This window comes from Oreochromis niloticus, linkage group LG9, assembly GCF_001858045.2.
Source record: "Oreochromis niloticus isolate F11D_XX linkage group LG9, O_niloticus_UMD_NMBU, whole genome shotgun sequence".
NCBI lineage: Eukaryota > Metazoa > Chordata > Actinopteri > Cichliformes > Cichlidae > Oreochromis > Oreochromis niloticus.
In genome coordinates, this window is record NC_031974.2 from 23,918,174 (window position 1) to 23,931,778 (window position 13,605).

The window sequence follows — 13,605 nt, forward strand, 5'->3', positions numbered from 1 at the left end:
GTTTTTTTCAACAGCACTTTACGGTTCCACAAGTTAATGTATGTTAATTTAAAGGAAAGTATAGTCTACTATCAAGGTAAAGTAATATAGATTAGGGAAAAGAAGGTAAGGTAATAGCTAGCCAAAAGACAAGTTAGAAAAACCAATATGAGGCAACGTAGATTGCAATGCAGCCTAGCATAAAGCAACATAATTTTACAGGTTATGTTTATGGCATGTTAACACGGCTGGTTTCATGTATAAATGTGCACCCTAAGCACTGTGCTGTAAAAGACTTACTTGGTTGGTCACTCTAACATTTACGGATCTCTTTTAACAGCGCAGCATGACAGACTGGCTTTCATTTGAACTCAGACTAATCTGACGAAAGTCTTGAAGCTGGTTCTTTATGGAAAAAAAATCCTAACCAGATGTTTTTCTGCACACAGGACAAAGTCTGAAAAACTCCATCAACAATGCAACATCACCGGGTTCAAAACATATTGTTTGTGTCGGTGTAGTCTCTGGAGGTGCGCGGTAGCATCTCCAAAATCACCAAATGCTTTTCTTTTCCCCAGTTCATTTTCTTCCATAATTTCATATCTATCACAAATAAACAATATATAAATACAACATTATGTGATGAAGACAGGGTCTGTGGCAGATTAAGGGAACTAATGATTGTAATCAGAGGTTTCACAAAATGTTAGCTTAAGTCAATTTATTGCGTCCAGCTGTTTCCAGAAGTCTTTCTCCAGGCTTTATTACACACCTGCAGAATCCTTCCATTGATATTTCCAAATCAAAGGAGTATTTACGCATGAGACACGAAACAATCCATCCATCCATCCATCCATCCATCCATCCATCCATCCTCTTCCACTTATCCAATTCGGGGTCACAGGAATCCTGGAGCCTATGCCAGCTCCCATAGTTCACCACCATGAACAGGTCACCAGCCTGTCACAGTGACACAAAACCATTATAACTAAATTACTTACAATAAATTCCCCCTAAAGTTGAGACCAGACCAATCAGGACCTAACAGCTTACTAACAGTACTCTATTTCAGACATGTGAGCTCCCACACAGAGTTAAAGGTTATACGTTTTGTTTTTTTGTCTTATATGTTTAAGTTTACAAAAGTGCGTAACATACATTCCCTTAATTACATATAGGTCGTAATATCTCATATTGTCTAAGCAATCATTGAAATACAACCACCAATTTAACAAAACCCAATGCAGTTTAAGCACGGTAGCCTGTTCACTTACCATAGCTCACTTCTTCAGCATTATGAATGAAACATTACACACATCCCCTACCTAAAAGGGTTGTGTACCTTAAACTGCTCTCATTCTTGAAAAGGTCTGTCTTGTACTTCTATTGCCATCTGCTCAGTGTAGCAAGATGTTGATGCAGCTAAATTGTGCTTAAGTCACCCTGACACCCACTGGAACTTAGTACTACAACTACATCTACACTACAAATACCATGAATGAGCACACTTGTTAGCAAGTTAGCAAAAAAGTACGTGGTGGATAAATAACAACCAGGCAAAAAGACATTAAACAGTGAATCTCTCGTGTTTCTGAATAATCCCAGTTCATAAAATCAAATAGAACATATAATAACACAAACGCTACATGGTGTAGTGGTGTTTAGCACTGTTGCATCCCAGCAGGAAGGTCCTGGTTTCAAATCCACCATGTGCCCGGGGCTTTTCTGTGTGGAGTTTGCATGTTCTCTCTGCGTTCTTGATAAGTGGGGTTAGGTTGATTGGTGACTCTAATAATAGGTGTGAATGGTTGTCTGTCTCTATGTGCTCGCTCTATGGGACCCTGAATTGGATGAGCGGATTGAGGACAGAGTGCAATAGTCTTACATATTTATACATCTGGAAAGTGTCACATCACAGTTTTGCAGTCAAAACCTTTAAGAATCACTTTTTAAAAATCGGGATATTATTTCAGCTTACGCTGACCATTACGGATTGGAATCATGATTGAATTTATGAGAACGAGGCGAGGTTTGCAAGCATTGCTTAGAGATAATCAGATACGCCACATTTCAAAAAAGACTGCTTGCAAATTCCAGGGAAAACTGCAATTTGCTAAAGCTCTTGCATATAAAGAAAACTTGGACTGAAAATATGGCGTTTTCAAAGCTAAGGAAAAGGGACCTCACAGGATTTACAAGACAAATATGTGTGTGTGTGTGTAACAAAGAAGCCTTGGGAGTTCATGCACACACATTCACCCCTTACAACCACATCTATAATCTTGAAACAGCATTGGTGTCAATTTGAATACTTGAAATGGCTACAAACAATTGCTAAAATTAATGGCCAGTTACGATTTCCCCTAAAGTCTGTAAAAACAAGTGTTCTTCTCACTGGACACCAATTCGGGCCAATGAGCTGTCAGCAAAAGACAGTGTAACATCTTTTTCACATTTATAAGGAAATTCCATGAAATCAGAACAGAAATGAGCTGGAAAATAAACCCCGCCGATTTCCCCCCCACTTTATGGGATGTTAATAAAAAATGTAATTCTATAGTAAAGCAGCTGTCACAACAGCCTCTGGTCAGGCTAATGGTGGCCTACACTTCAGTTCAACTGTGATCAGCGGTCTTCACACAAGGTTTGGTCCTGTGGCTGGAGGAGCCGGATGCCTCGCTGGAGGAAGCAGGACACACAAACTGAAGTCGCCTTAACTTTGACATCCACCAGTTCATCCACATTTAATGTGAGGTTTATAACTGTAAGCCGTAATGCATGCAAGGCAGGCCTTTCCCCTGCAGACAAAAACAAGGATTCTCTCCCTTTATTTCAGATTAATAAAGTCATTTCATTTCGACACGAACATGAGGACAAACTCAACCAAACATCGTTGGTTGACTTTGCAACAATCCTACACTGGGATGATTTATCCTGCAGTACATGGCACCCAAAAAGATGCTCCATTTAAAGCTGGTCTGATTTTAAGGACTTGCTATCCTTTGGTTGTCATTAGATACAGGGGAAAACATTTCAGTGGCCAGGAGAGAGGGCGTTTTTCTGAGTCCGTGACTGCGTCCTGAAAAAATACGAGACTGCTGCAAATCTATCAGCGAATTTCGAAAATAAAAATGTCTCTGGCCGTTGCCTGGTCGCAAAATGAAATCCCCAAATGGAGAACGACAGGTGGACCAGTAATAGTTTTCAAAGACACCATTAAAGTCAATATTTATTGGGAAAATCAGCGACCCCAAGCAAACGGAGGGTATGATCGTTTAAAAACAAATAGAAAAAGGAAAAAAGAAGGAAAGAAACCTCTGATCTTGTTCCTTTTTTCTGCAATGCTCTTTGTCCTTGATGCTCGGCTCCTCTTTGGTTTTGGCTCTTCCTCTTTGGTTTATATGAATGATGATAGCTACCTATGGTCTTCCTCTTGGGTTGTGACCACAGACCCTCTCAGAAATTGCTCCCTCTGCTGCTTTATTAAATTGGCCACCACTCGGTGCTAAGTGAATATTCCATAAACAGAGACGAACTCCTGCGGTTTTTGATGGGCCCATTTTCAGCAAAACAAACCATTTCAGTGGCTTTGAATTATTACCAGGCCCCATTTTATTTAGATTGTGTCTATAAGGGACGGCGGCTGTCAAGAGTCCCCCCTTTTATTGGCTTTCTGAGGTCTGATTGCACAGACTGTATGTAGTCTGCACAGCCGTCATCTTCAGGTTGCTGTGTGTTCCTGCTCGGACGTGTCTGCCTGTATTTGTCTGTGTGTGTGCCTTTGTAGACGTGCAGCAGCACAGGCAGCGAAAAAGCCTGCTTTAGTGATCTGCCGGTAAAATCTGCTTTTGGGCAGCAGGTGTGCATGCGTTTGAGTGTGTGCGCATATAAGTGTGTGTGTGTGTGTGTGTCTGGTCCCAGATTTAGAGGAGGAAGCCGGTGTCAGAGCTGAGAGATGGATCCCTCCTCAGGGATCCGATAAATAAGGAAAAAATATCTTTGAAAAAGGGAAACACAGCTGTTTCCAAAGGAGAAGGCAAAATATCGGTGGCTTTGCATTCCACAGCCACAAGGTAGAAGGCCAGCTCGCCCCGCGATGATGTTTGGGACTCTATTTTCGCTCTCCACGTGAACACCTCCCTTTTTTTCTTCCTCTCCACACATCTTCTCTTCTATTATGTCGCTCCCTCCTCACCTCTCTCACTCTCTTCCCTCCACTCTGTCTGTCATAAAGACAGTCGGACCGCAGTGTGATTCCCTTTGGAAGGTCCACGGTGACCACAATGCATTTCAGCGGCTTAGAGGCAGAGCACATGATCCACTGATAAATCAGTCTGGGCCAGCTTCAATACTCCCCCCCACCCCCCGGGCCGACTTACATGTAAGACCTACTGCTTGTTTTACACACAGGCACGGCTCCAAAAACAGCGACGGTAACCGGATACCTGGATATTCAAAAAGCAGGTGGGCCTTGAGGAAAATCGGTAGAAAAGTAATCAAGGTTTCTAATAATACGTCTGTCCACGGTGTCAGCAGAGCGTTGCAGAATGAAAGTGTAGAACGCATCGGGCTTCTCCACTTCATCTGAGCTCGCACAGAGCGTTTAGAAACTCACATCGAAACAGTCTTTTATAATTTCAGTAAAGCTCGCCGGGAACTTCCTTTAACACACATGGGTAAATGTGCAACACACTGCTACAAACACGAGAGTGATCAATGCTTCTGTCACCGCAAACAGCTGTAGAAAAAAAATGCATAAGTGAAAACTGAAGAGAGGGAAATGTTACAGGAATAAGCAACACCGCAGGGATTAAAGAAGGAAATTAGCATACTCGATTATGCTCTTTTTTTTCCATTTTAATTACAGATTACATACTAATCACGTGTTTTCATCTCGCTGTTGGAATAAATGATTTTAGAAGCAAAATCATTAGCAGGGTGTTCACGCACACAGAGAGTAGAAAACCACCCAAAATGAGTCCACATGGAAGGATGTTTCGTGGCCTAAACGAGTCATTAAAGCACTGGGTGGACGTGCAATACCTCAAAAAGGAAACCACACGTTGTTAGCCTCAGAAATCTGATTAAAGTGCAGTGCGGTGTAATAGCTCACGCGGTCACTGACTGCTTAGTCTGCCGAAAAGTTGCTTCTAATGTTTTGGTGTTTTCAGGGCTCGGTGACATCCATAAGGGAGAAAGCTTATTGCTTCAAACAGGAAATCAATTACATGTTAGTAACATTTTAAAAAAATAGTTACTTAAATATTTATTAAATTTTTTTGCCTTCATTCTTAAGGTGGTTTTGAGTGTTTTGAAAACCCAAATAAAAAGTATTATTGATATTATTATACAGCGCAGTTTTGTAGTATGATTGTCGCCCTAACACATATCTATTGCCTGAAGTTTGGAGGAAACATGGTGCCAGTTTTAATAAAAGTATCCAGATTGAGGGAAATTCTGCACTCTCGACTTGTACGGGCTGGAGCAGAAACGCCACATATGCTACAGTGTTGAGAATTTGTGAAATAAGACAGCGAGTGATGAAGTCTGACTATCTGAATGACTGTCAACACTTTCCCCAGCTTCCCACTGGCCACTTTAAATTATCTCATAATTTCACAGTGGTGCACGAATGCAACATTTACTGCAGTTACGGGAATTATCTAAAGGTTCATATCCTTCATGTTCCTAGAGATATCTGTAGCACAACACTGGGCTGAGACGTTCTGCCTCTGTGCAGCTGGTTTTTCTTTTATTTGGATGTGAAATACAGATAACAGGGAGAGAGGAATGCGTCATCAAAGACATGGGCTGGACACACGTCACGTAACCTGGATGAAGGGAGATCTGAGCATATTATCCGCAAAAAAACAAAAAACAAATAAGCAAACAACAAAAAAAACAAAACAAATGGGAGACTTCCTCTTCAAAAAGGATTCATACTGGACATTTAAACATTGAGATAAGGTCTCCAGGAGACCGGCTGCTCAGATATGTGGAAAGTGTCAGAACAGGGGGAAGCACTGGGCAGAGTTTCCCTTGCACATCCTTAGTGATAAGAACCTTTAATCCAAACTGCCTGGTGGCAAGAGGAATGGATACATTTTTTCTATGAGTGGCCTCACTTAGGATTTAAACCTCTGGCCTAATCTATTTGGTTGCACATATGTAATGCCTTATAAATTTGGAGCGTTTAGGATTTAAACACATCATTTGACTTTTTTCTTTTCTAAAATGTTTTTGTAACTGATTGTAGAAAAAGATTAAACCCATCTTTCTTTGTTGTTTCTTCTTCCTCACCTGACCGACCTTTGTCGTTCTCGTTCTCCAGAGATGCCTCGATTTAGAAATTTTAGATTTTACTCAAAAATGTTGTGCACAGCATATCGAGAGCACTTATTGCTTACCTTCCTCCTTTGCACTCTTTTTTCTCATCTCACTCTTCCTCCCCGCCTCAATTCATCTCTCCTGTCTCTGACTGTTTTCCTGTCAGTATCGTGTTTAGAAAGTCAGCCCGTGGGTCAGCCTAGGGCTCGTAAATTTGTCAGCAGCGGTGCTGCAGAAAGGGGAGGCTACTTGCTCAGAAGGGTCAAGAGCACTGGTGGTCATATGGGGCCTTTTTCTCACTGCGGACTCGCGGTTGTTGTTTCAGGCACGTCCTCTTTAGAGAGACACCCAGCCTGGGAACAGGCAACGGGCAGCAGTGTGTGATGAAGACATCTTGTGTGATGAAGTTCGAGTTCCAAGTTGTCTAAAGGGTACATTCAAATACTCTCTGTTTACCAGAGCAGACACTCACGGTGAAAGCGTGAGTCTGTATTTGTGTACTTGTAAAGACTTGCGTGGCTACATTCATGTCGTGACCCCTGACCCTAACCCTGAAGAACGGACTCCACCCCGACACACTCATCATTGTTGTTGAGGGACCTTACGTTTCTAAATGTTCACACACAAACATATGCACATACACCAGAAAATAAACTTATTTTCTAATGTTTTTAACAGGGATGTAGGTGCTCCTCACTATAAATAGAAACACATAAAGGCTTGTAGGAACAGTTTGTCAATTACAGAGGACTTTACTGGACTTAAAGAGGACTGCTAAAGCACTGCACACTATTCTAAAATAAACAAACAAAAGAAGAGACCGTGAGCATCAGCAAAACAAAATAAAAAATATCTTAAAAGGTGCTAAACTTCTTGTTAACGTGTCCATTGTAAGAACAAGATCTAAAGAGACTGGTGTTAATGGAAAACCATCATGAAGAAACCACAGCTTCCTGCACACCAACAGCAAAACCTGCTAGGCACGGTGGAGGTAGCCTCATAGACTGGTGCTATTTTTTTTAAATGTCTGAACAAATCAATATCAAGCTAAAAGAAGAAAATAATTATAATTATTATTTATTTTGTTTTATTTATTTATAGTCTATTTTTTGCATTCACGAATGTCCAAATAAAGTCCATTCAGTGGCTTTTGACATATGCTTGATTGGGCTAAACTGGTTTGGGCTGGAAATGATGTCAGTGTGTCTTAAAAACTTAAAATGATCAAATCAATCAAAAATGCACACGTGCAAAGACTAAGACATGATAGGTCCATAATTTGATGCAATTTCTGTAGTGTCTGTACAACATCAGGATGTGGAGCTGGTAAATTGTATTGCATCTTTTTAAGAATGAATAAGGTCTGATGCTGATCTGGACACACTTATAAAGTTTTTGCCTCCTCTCTGATACGTTATTTTTTTTCCCAACCTAATGATGGCGTCCTTCACTTGCACTGACATCTCTTTTGTCCTCATTTTTAAAATATCAGTGAAAAGCAATTTATTGTGGAATAAATGAGCAATAATGAATGCATTTATGCACTCCTTATAATGGCCCTAGCATGCAAGCAGCCTCTGGGTGTCCCTTTCTTCTTTTTGTTCCTTTCCTTGTTCCAGTTTTTTAAATTGATCGGAGATACATCCTTGCTTCCCGGTGGATTCACAGAAAAATGTGACACCAGGAACGTTTACCGTCACCATTTACGCCATTCCTGTCAGCCAAGAATGAGTCTCTCTGACGGGGTAAATGATGGCGTCATTATGATAATGATGGAGATTACTGGGCACAAAAGGACATGCTGAGTTGGGATTTCAGCAGGAAAAAACCAACCAGCCAGTTCTTACTACACACAAGTGCATGTGTAGATGTGAACTATATTGGTGAGGGACTGATTTAAGGAGGGAAGATTGACTAATTCAATAGAATTAAATGTTTTACATTATTTTTGAGCTGAAGGCACAGCCCTAACCCTTGGATGCCATTTCTTCCCCTTCTCCTTTTATTTTATTTGTAGCTACAAACTTGGGGAAATTGTTTTGATTCATGCATTTCCCCAAAGTGAAACGTGTTCTTGCATCTTCACCTCTTTCTTTTGTCAGTCTCTTTCATGTTTGCACTCTTCACACATACAAACTCAGCCTTACACAAGCACAAAACCCTGATACCTGGTTAATGATCTCCTCCTCGTAGACACTTAAACATGACACAAAGCCTGACAGTTTTAAAGCCCCCCTCGGGAGAGCGATGCAGGAGTTAAAAAATGTGCACAAAAAAAAAGGCAGGAGGCAACGAAAGTGAATGTGTTTTCTCTCCGGGGTTTTAAATACAGCGTTCTCCTCGCATCGCAAACCCCGTGAGATACCACGAACCAGTTGAAAAGTGACACGCAAAGACAGATGGAGAGGAATCGCAGATGTGAGAGATGCGAGCGGAGCTTGGCGTCACTTTCTTTTAAGCACAGCAGAGCAAACAGAACAAATTCCTCCATGCCTGCACGCAGAGGTGATAAATGGGAGCAGCGAGTCCTAATCAGATGTTCCGCCAGGGTTATCGGCTCATTTCGATAGATCGTTACCAGCAGGGAGTGCGCTGCACCTCACCTCCTTATCTCGTCACACTCCGTCATCCCACGCCTCTATCGCTCCGAAGTGGAATGCCCAATGAAGACGTGAAAATGGATGGGAGGCAGAGGGGAAAGCAGGAACATGGGAAGAGGTGTAAGGGAGCCCCAAATCTCAGCTGCCATCTCTTCAAGCCTGAGAGTTATGCCGTGAGAGGGAGCGATATTATCGAGGGGTGGAGGAGTGTGTGTGAGATTGTGTGTGTACGTCCTCTTACCGAGCACAATACAGTCAGGAGACGCACTCATCAGCACTGTAATGTGCACAAATGTTCTCCTAGGACGTTCAACAGAGTTGTCCTGTAACACTCCATCTTTTTATGACAGCCTTATTTTTTTTTATGAAGCCTGACTGGAAAAGACATAATCTCGTTAACCAGACATGTTTCCCCCATCAACCCTGTTTGTTTCTTGAGGCAGCTGTATGTTTTGCCAGAGCGCTCAACAACCAACTCAATCCAAACATGAGAAAAAGGAAGCACGCTGAAACCCTGAAACTCAATAAGCAGAATTATTTGTATATCTTGGGCCATTCTTGAACATCATGGCAAGTTCAAGTGAATTTGTTGCGGCAGTGAAATATCTGATACTGTAAACAGATGAAAACAAACACAGAGGTTTGTACTATGTAATTTTTCTCACCGTTGAAGGAAGGCCTTCACTGCCAAGTTTATGTTTCAGAAAAGAGCTTTTATTCCACTCTAGCATATCTTGAATTCCTCGTTTAACTTCTGGCTAATACTGTTTACGAGGTTCTCAAAGTTGAAGAAAAGTGATGGGTGGTCCTCTGTTCTGGTCCCTTTGGCTTTGCAGGAAGTGTTTCAAGACAATTTAGTGAAAATTTTCCAAAGCTACAGTCCTTGCCTTAAACAATCGACTCTTTGATCGAAGCCAGCTAATTATTTGATCATGCTGGAGCTCTGGGACACGTACTGCTGCAGAGGAAGTGGCTTACCTGGGCTTAGGCACGGAGAAACGCAGCCAGGCATCATAAGACAAGGAAAACAGGCATTTAATAAGGGCACTTCATTTGAGTATAAGCCCAGGGCTGTCTGAACCCGGCTAATCTCCCAAAAACCCACTTCTTAAAGCTTTCTGCCTTGTTTGCCTTTAAAGTGTGGGAGGTAGGTAGGTTGAACGCTTGGCTGTTTGCTTAGTGACAGCTCAGGTATAGCCATGCAATGAGGTGTGCAGAGACTGAAAGGACAGGGAAAAAGAGAAAATGAGGGTAGAAGCGATGACAGACAGGTGGGAGAAAGCATAAAACAATTTGATTACATTTGAGCTTTGAGGGAAAGACGTGCAGTTTTGCTTTCTGGACACCGGGAAAAATGCCAAGTTTAAATGCAACCAAGATTAAATCAAGATGTCCTGTTTGTTTGTTTGTTTTCAAACCTCCTCCAGAGAGTGTTAGAGAGGCAGTCTACCAAAAGCTGCATGTGTTTTTTCCAAGATGAAGATCTGATGTGTACTTTTTTCTAAGTTCTGCTATACCGATGAGCAGTCTGTGTATCGAAATAGCTGCTCTCCACATTACATATAAAAAAATCTATCTGAACCCTGATAAAAATATAAGTTGGACAATTTATTACTCAGATTTTAAGATTAAATCCCATCCCTCCTTCAAGGTTATGGCCAACTCTCATCTTTGATTGTGGGTTTTCTAGATAAGCTGTTGTTTCAACTAGAATGAACAGACGGCACTATTAAGCCTGCCTATTCTCTCTCACATCTTGTATAGAATGGATCGGTGAGCATAAATGTGTCAAAGGTAAGTGTAGATACAAACAAGAAGTATTAAGGGCAGATTTTTAAGAGGCGGTTTCAACTGCACATTAGCCAGACGGTGAAAAATCTTCCCCCGAGACGCACACATAATCCTCTGTGCTTCCAAATCTAACCACAAAAATCAGATTTGGGATCTGCTTGATGAAGCAGCCCGTGACTAAATGTAAATGAATCTTATCTGGATGCACTGCATCCTGAGAAAACAAGAGCAAATTGGGCCTTAGAAGAAAAAGTAGCTACGAGGACAGGTTTCATCTCACCTCCAAAGCATCAGAGGGTATTTAGAACTCTAGAAAAAGTCAAACAATGTTTAAAATCCCTGGCGGGGTTTTCCAGGATTATTATGGGACCTTCCCCTCGGTGCCTCCCAGCAGACAAACAGAAGCCCTGCAGAGCTATGCCAAGCTTTAGAGAGACCTCCGCACCTGCCTGCCTGCCTGTCTGTCTGTCGGCCACAAACACATCACAGTTAAATGCAGATGACACAGGAACAACATTTGTCGTTCCTGCTCGGCGACCCATGAAACCAAAGGCATTTCTATGCATCTCTCACTCGCCATAACCACCAGGAAACAGCCTGACCGCTAAAAATCAAACCTGATAGGAATAGCAAATTTTCCCCTGCTGACTATTATAACCGTCACTGCGGCTTTGGGTATTTGCTCAGCAATATGTCACCGCTCATTAATTGAGTGAGCAATGACCTCTTGTATTTGTTTTCCACTGGAATGCAGCTTTACCAATACTGGTCACTTACTCCACAATATACTACCTTGTGAGAGATTTACAGAGGAGTCCAGCAGGTCATCTTTTTCCCCCCACTAAATATTAATAGTTCTAATAGGTCACTGCAAATGTGAATGTGGAAAACATGGCTTTGTACACTAAAGGATGTACAAAGTTTTTGCCAGTAAAGGATTAGAAGTGCTTGCTTTCACACGTGAAACAAGTGCTTCTAACAACCCTCGACCCCTGTTGTTCAGAGCGACCGTCACCTGTGGACCTCGCTGTGCATCAGGACGTGTCCAGAGCTGCAGAGTGTCGCACAGGGTGAGTCACACGGCACACAGTGTCGCTTCACTCCACCCCGGTGGAAAAGCAGAACGTCCACAAGGCAAACAGTGATGAACGCGCTCCTCTAGGAATGAAGATGAAAAAGCAGCTGGAAAATGTGCTTCTGCTTCCTCCTTCCCCCCCAATTTAAAGTTTTCCACATCTTTTTTTCTTCTTTTTTTTTTCAGTGGGTCATTCTGAACAAGTGATGAAGGCATGGGAGAATGGACGACCAAACACAAAGTGTACATGAATCACGCAGAGGTGGGGGTGTGAGGACGCATATGGTTTGCAGAGAGCGCATTTGAGAACGAATGTAACGCTGGGGCTCTTAAATCTGTCTGTGCCCCCGGGAGAATACACTCTGAGAATGAGACATCTATCTGTGCTGCTGCCACGGTTGGCTGTGAAAGACATCAGCTCAGATCCAAGTTTAAATCACTGTCATTGTTTTGTTTGCTACGGGTCGCTTTCACCTCTGTGATTCCTACATCTGCACACATGGCTGGTTTCAAAACAGGTGAATCCACTTTGAAAACTACGTGACCCGTGTAAACCACATGTCATCTTCTTTAATTTGACCGACGATCTTGCTACAGTGTGTTTCACTTACCAATATTTGTCAGATGAAGGAGCTCGGCTGAACCCGCGTCTGTTAATCTGTCATTTTCAAATCCTTTCAGACAGATTGTTTGACTTCTCCGCTTTTCTTTCTCTCATTAACCTTGATTCCAATTTGTAGTTTTACTCAGGCCACACATGATATCCAGATTTCTGGGGCTACTTTTGAAATACACACACAAAAGGACCACCCAGAAGTGTTTCTTTCTACTATAGTTTTCTAAAAGAGAATCCACCACACAAATGGCTCCAATCGACCAAAAAACCCCAAAAAAAGACACATTAAAAACTAATCGGATGGCGACGACACACGGTAGTCGTGCAAGGCCTTATTTGCAAAGCAGATGGAAAGCCTTGGCCTGTCCAACATTAATTACAATCACATTCAGGGAGGAAGCCATCCCTCCTCCAGGGCGGTTAGGACTCTGTGTACGGCTGGAGGAGATGGCAACCTAATCCCCTGGTCACCGCAGAAATCTGAGGGAATCGTCAAAGGATGGACAGGACATGATTAATCAAAGTGGAGAGCCAGATGTGCAACAACACGGGTGTATAAACCGAACACTCGCACAGCAAAGGAACACCAAAGCCACAGACGCACAAACACCGCGCCATCACATTCCCCCCACAGAAGCCAACAAGAGGGGCTCCGATATATGAAACCAAAACGACGGCCTCCTCCTGTCTGAATATCTGGTTTTCATCACTACAAAATTGCAACACCAATCCTCAGAGGTACAATAAGTAGAGAATAGTGCTCTACTTCAGTCACTCCAACCTAATTCACTTCTTCGTTTGCGGTATTGAGTGACTGTTAAATGGTTTGGAAAGGTGAGGGGTAAAAAATATTTACAGGAATATTTATTTTAAAAAAAAGTTTGAGTGAGGAGGGGGAGGTGTAGCCATAAGACTACATTCCTCAGCAGTGATATGGTCCCACTGCTCTCCTAGCCAGATCATGACAATGCACCGAGTCCCCCCCCCCAAAAAAGACAATCAATCTGGATTTAAGCCTCCTTCTCCACCAGCGCCTGACTCTGGCAGCGCGTCTGTTTATCTTGAGGCGCTCTGTTTAGAGTCTTCCAGTAAACACTACAGCTCCTAATGGAAGGAAGGGCTTTGAGCTTTTATGTCCCAAACTCGTTATGATTAAAGTGTTCCTCTTTATCATCACTCGAGCTAATTAAAGACAAAGCTGCTTGGGAAACACAAAC

General features: G+C 42.3%; 2 protein-coding genes across 3 annotated transcripts in view; both read right to left on the reverse strand.

Annotated features, from left to right (window-relative positions):
- The window catches only part of bmp6 (bone morphogenetic protein 6), a 48,376-nt gene that overhangs the window by 33,089 nt on the left and 1,682 nt on the right, over window positions 1-13,605 (reverse strand). The gene's annotated exons all lie outside the window — the stretch shown is intronic.
- zgc:101569 (probable enoyl-CoA hydratase) overlaps window positions 1-13,605 on the reverse strand; it is a 51,770-nt gene that overhangs the window by 11,483 nt on the left and 26,682 nt on the right. The window lies entirely within an intron of this gene.